This window comes from Bos grunniens, chromosome 25 (assembly GCF_055505025.1).
Source record: "Bos grunniens cultivar Pamir isolate PY7600 chromosome 25, Bosgru_T2T1.0, whole genome shotgun sequence".
Classification (NCBI taxonomy): domain Eukaryota; kingdom Metazoa; phylum Chordata; class Mammalia; order Artiodactyla; family Bovidae; genus Bos; species Bos grunniens.
In genome coordinates this window covers 30,471,865-30,477,744 of record NC_141189.1, presented here as the reverse complement: position 1 = coordinate 30,477,744, position 5,880 = coordinate 30,471,865, and positions in this window count along the sequence as shown.

Sequence of the window (5,880 nt, the reverse complement as noted above, 5' to 3'; positions counted from 1 at the left end):
GCTACAGTCCACAGGGTCACACAGAGCTGGACATGACTGAGTGACTTAGCACACAGTGCGTGTAAAAGTTATGTTCACACTGTGTCCTGTGCTATGCTTAGTCACTCAGTCATGTCCAACTCTTTGCAACCCATGGACTGTAGACCACCAAGCTCCACCCCATGGGGTTCTTCAGGCAAGAATACTGGAGTGAATTGCCATGCCCTCCTCCAGGGGATCTTTCCAACCCAGGGATCATACCCATGCCTCCTGCATTGCAGGCGAATTCTTTACCATCTTAGCCACCAGGGAAGCCCAAGAATCTGGAGTGGGTAGCCTCTCTCTTCTCCAGGGGATCTTCCCAGCCCAGGAATCGAATCAGTCTCTCCTGCATTGCAGGCAGATTCTTCACCAGCTGAGGTACCAGGGAAGCCCATGTTTACTGTAGGCTATGAAGTGTGTAATACATTATGTCTTTAAAATGCAATGTACATATCTTAACTTGAGAAAACTTTATTTCTAAAAAAAAACTACCCATCATTTTGTAGAATATCAAAGATCACTGATCATAGATCACTGTAACAAATCTAACAAACATTTAAAATATTGCAAGAATTACCAAAATGTGACACAGAGGTGCAAAGTGAGCAAATACTGTTGGGAAAGCAGCACTGACACTGTTGACTTACAATATTGTGTTAGTTTCAAGTGTACAACATAGTGATTCAATAATGGATTACATTCCATTTAAAGCTACTATGAAATAGTGGCTGTATTCGCTGTGCAGTACAATATATCCTGTATCTTATTTATTTTATATGCAGTGGTTTGTACTTCTTAATCTCCTAGTCTCACTTTCCCCCTCTCCAACCCCTCCTCCCACTGATAACTGGTAGTTTGTTCTCTATACCTATGCATCTGTTTCTGTTCTACTTATTTGTAAAAAGCACAATATCCGGGAAGAGCAATAAAGTGAGGCACAGGAAAATGAGATATGCCTATACAGAGATGCAAACCAAAACACAACCAGCCCCTGAGAGAAATAAATTTTTTCCTACATGAGAAAAGGTAAGAAACCACCCTTCTTACTTCAACACGGCTGCTTCTCAGCCTTTTCTTTTCCTTCCTGCTTCCCAAATTTCAGCTCTTTTGTAGTTTAGGCCAAGCCTTCACAAACCATGGCTCCTTCTTTTCAGAGTCTTGGGCTGACTTCCTAGGCACTCATTCTCATTCACTGAAGATTCTAGCATCTAGTGCACTGTTTCTCTGTCAACCATTATTCCAGTCATCCTTCCTTGTGACTTGAGTATCTGTGTGAATTATCCAATTATCCACCCAAGGACCCTGCCCCTCAGGTCCATGACCACCCTGCCTCTGCAAATCTATTCTTTTGTCTCATCTCATCTCTCAACAGGTTTACATGAATACACTCTAGAACTTTGAGAGCACCAGGTCTAAGACCTCAAACTTAAGTATTCCATCCTCTTATCTTTCCACGTCATACGTTGCAGGACGCCCTAATCCAATTATTCTCCCCCACCATTGAGAGCTCTAACCCACTGTCCCCCACCACTACCTCACTAACGATCGTCTCTTGCTCACTCTTCCTTTTTGCTTCAGACAGTTTGCTCATGACCAAACACTAAGCCACGTCACCTGTGTACACTGTTAACTCTTTCACTTCCCATGTTCTGTGTCTTCTGTCTCCATCCCAGTCAAGCCCAGGTTAAACCTAGTGCTTCATCTCTTCTATGCCCACACCCAAGAACTCAACATGGTAAGAGAAACACAAACCCAGCTGACTGACCTCACTTTACGTGTATGAACTTAGCCCTACCAGAAAATCCTAAACTCTGTTTCCCTGGAAAGTCTGTCTTTCCATCTGTCCAGGTTGACTACTTAATATCTTCTTCCCCAACCTCCAATGCCTCTTCTCCCATCCTTGGAAAATTGATGATTTTTTTCTATCTCCCGGAAAATGAGAAGCAGTCCTTCAATATCCCTCTCCCCCCACCATATTTATAAGCATCATTGCAGATTCTGACTTCCTTGTTGTGCTGGATGGACTGTCAAGCCCTCCCCTATGACTCTTTCCTCCTCAAAGACTTTACTGCTTCAATTGTCTTTTTTGTCCTGCATCAATTCTGCCCTCTTTGTGGATCATTCCCATTAGGCTCGGAGAAGGTGATGGCACCCCACTCCAGGACTCTTGCCTGGAAAATCCCATGGATGGAGGAGCCTGGTAGGCTGCAGTCCATGGGGTCGCAAAGAGTCGGACACGACTGAGTGACTTCACTTTCACTTTCCACTTTCATGCATTGGAGAAGGAAATGGCAACCCACTCCAGTGTTCTTGCCTGGAGAATCCCAGGGACAGGGGAGCCTGGTGGGCTGCCGTCTATGGGGTCGCACAGAGTCGGACATGACTGAATCGACTTAGCAGCAGCAGCCCATTAGGCTAGTGGTAAAGATCCTGCCTGCTACCGCAGGAGATGAAAGACATGTGGGTTTGATCCCTGGGTCGGGAAGATCCCCTGGAGGAGGAAATGGCAACCCACTCCAGTATTCTTGCCTAGAAAATCCCATGGGCAGAGGAGCTTAGTAGACTACTGTCCATTGGTTCACAAAGAGTCAGAAACTTTCATGACTGAAGCGACTTAGCACACAGGCAGCCATAAGCATACAGACAAGCTATGGCAACTCTCATTTTTTAAGAATGCTTCCCTTGATACTACATCTCGTTCTACCAGTATTGCATTTTTCTTTCTTTATTGCAAACTAACCCACATTCCAGGCTTATTATTCTAACTGAATCCATATGAGTCTTATTTATGCCATTTCACTTATGCCAATAACCTCTATGTTGCTAAAATGAATAGTCAACCCTCAGCCCTCCTTTTACAAGAACTCTCAGCAATCTTTGATACATCTGGTCACTCTTTCTTCTTAAAAATATAAAGCAAATGAATGAATGTAATAAAACGGAAACATATACAGAGAACAAACTAGAGGTTACCAGTAGGAAGACAGTTCGGGAGGGGCAAGATAGGGGAAAAGATTTAAGAGATATGAACTACAAGGAAGAAAAAAAATAAAACACAAGGACTTAATGTACAGCACAGGGAATATAACAATATTTTATAATAACTTTAAATGGAGTATAATCTATAAAAATATCAAATCATTGTTGTATACCTGAAATGAATATAACATTATAAATCAACCATGCATGCACAGTTTCAGTCATGTCTGACTCTTTGCAACCCCATGGACCTTAGCCTGCCAGGCTTCTCAGGGATATTCCTAGCAAGTGGTTTGCCATGCCCTTCTCCAGTGGATCTTCCCGATTGAGGGATCAAACCCACGTCTCCAGAATCTCCTGCATTGGAGGCAGATTCTTTTACCTGCCAAGCCATCGAGGAAGCCCCATAAATCAACAATACTTCAATTAAAAGCATCCTCTGCTCCTGAATTTGGAGACATCCACTTCTTCACAGGAAGCCCCTCTTCTTTTCTGGGTCATCCTCATATGCCAACTTCTCGATGTGGAAATCATCCAAAGCTCAACCCTTAGCCTCATCTTCCCTCCCTTCCCATCTCTTCTCCTCTGCTCTTCTCTAAGCCCTTTCCCTTGATGGCTACATCCTTTCTTATTTATCACCTACATGATGATAATCCCAGAATTAATAATGCTAGTCAATCCTGCCACAGTACTCTATGCTTCACTCAACTCTCCAATAGCCAATGCAAAATCTTCAAGTAGACATGAAATGAGTGTCTTAAGAACCTGAGGTTGAAAACAGAACTTCGGACTTCTCAGAGAAAACCTACTCCATATCCAAAAATGAATGTTTAATCTACTCATTCATCACTACCTTCATCATAACTCTTACTATAAGAGAGAGCTCAACAAATTACAGCCCTTGGGCCAAATCCAGCCCACCATCTGTTCTTGTGAATAACATTTTATTGGAAAAAAGCCACCCTCATTCATTTGTATATTGTCTGTGGCTGCTTTCATGCTACAATGGCAGAACTGAGTGGTTGTGACAGAAACCATTTGTTCCACAAAGCCCAGATTTTTTACTAATTGGCCCATTACAGGAAAAGTTTGCTGACTGCTGACCTAAGCCGTCATTGTTGCATACCTACATGACTACCATGGCCGCCTTCTTGGTAGTCTTCTATTATTTTCCCTCTTCTTCACCCAGAAGTCAGAATGATGTTCTTGAAATCCTAATTACATCTTATAGCTCTCCTAATTAAAGATTTTAATTGTTCCATCACATTTGCAATAAAAGCCATACGCTGTGCTGTGACCTAAATGTATGAATGTGCTCAGTCATGTCCGACTCTTTACAAGCCCATTAACTGTAGCCCATCAGGCTCTCTGTCCATGAAATTTGCCAGACAACAATTCTGGAACAGGTTGCCATTTCCTACTCCTGGGGATCTTCCAAACCCAGGAATTGAAGCCGCTTCTCTGGTGTCTCCTGCATTGGTAGGCCACTGTGCCACCTTGTCATGACCTACAAGGCCATAAATGATCAGGACCTACTTTTGCTAACTATTTCCTACAACTTTTTTTTCTTAATCACCAGACTCCACGTAGCCTCTTTACTTTTCCTCGGATAAGCCAAGCATTCCACTTTTCAGGATCTTTGTACCTGTTTTGCCATCTGCCTAATGCACTTTTCAGACTTCCCCTGGGGGCTCGGAGGTAAAGAATCAGCCTGCAATGTAGGAGTTGCAAGAGATGCAGGTTTGATCCCTGGGTCGGGAAGATCCCCTGGAGGAGGGCATGGCAACCCACTCCAGTATTCTTGCCTGGAGAATCCCATGGACAGAGGAGCCTGATGGGCTACAGTCCATAGGGTCACAAAGAGTTGGACACGACTGAGCAGCTTAGCATGCATGCACGCAAAGCACTTTTCACCTATCTATCCCTACAACTCCTTCTTTTCATTATTCATGTCTCTGCTCCAATATCATCTCTTTGGTGCTAAGAATGCTGTTTTCCATTTGACAGGGACATTGTGTCTCTTATTCACTGCCATGTCCACAGGGCCCTGCATATTGTAGACTCTCAATATGTGATTGTTGAGGGTATACATGAATGAGTCCTAACACAGAGCTCAGCAGAAGGAACTGTGGGAACACAAAGCAAAGGTGACTAGTACTAAGGGGTGGTTGGTTGAGAAGGCTAAAAAAGAGGGGACAGTGGAGGGGGGAGGAGATTTTTCAGAAAGTGGCGGGGGTGGGGGGCAAATATGTTCAAAGACAGGAACTATAGGAGCAGGTGGCACACTTAAGAGCACAAGTGTGTGTTTAGCTGAGACTCTGTGACAACATGAACTGCAGCATGCCAGGATCCTCTGTCCATGCATTTTTCAGGTGAGAATACTGGAGCAAGTTGTCATTTCCTATTCAAAGAGATCCTCCCAACCCAGGGATCAAATCTGTGTCTCCTGCATTTCCTGCACTGGCAGGCAGATTCTTTAACACTGTGCCACCTAGGAAGGCCAGGAGCACAAGTAGTGGTGCATATAGAGTAGATACACATATAAATCATGATGCAGGGGGCAGTGGTGGTGTGGAAAAGACACAGCGCAGATGATAAAAGACCTTGCATATCAAGCTAAGATGCTTAACTCTGTCTGAGGTCATTAAGAAATTGTTGATTCAAATGTATTCTTTTTAATGGCTGAGTAATACTCCATTGTGTATATGTACCACAGCTTTCTTATCCATTCATCTGCTGATGGACATCTAGGTTGCTTCCATGTCCTGGCTATTATAAACAGTGCTGCGATGAACATTGGGGTACACGTGTCTCTTTCCCTTCTGGTTTCCTCAGTGTGTATGCCCAGCAGTGGAATTGCTGGATCATAAGGCAGTTCTA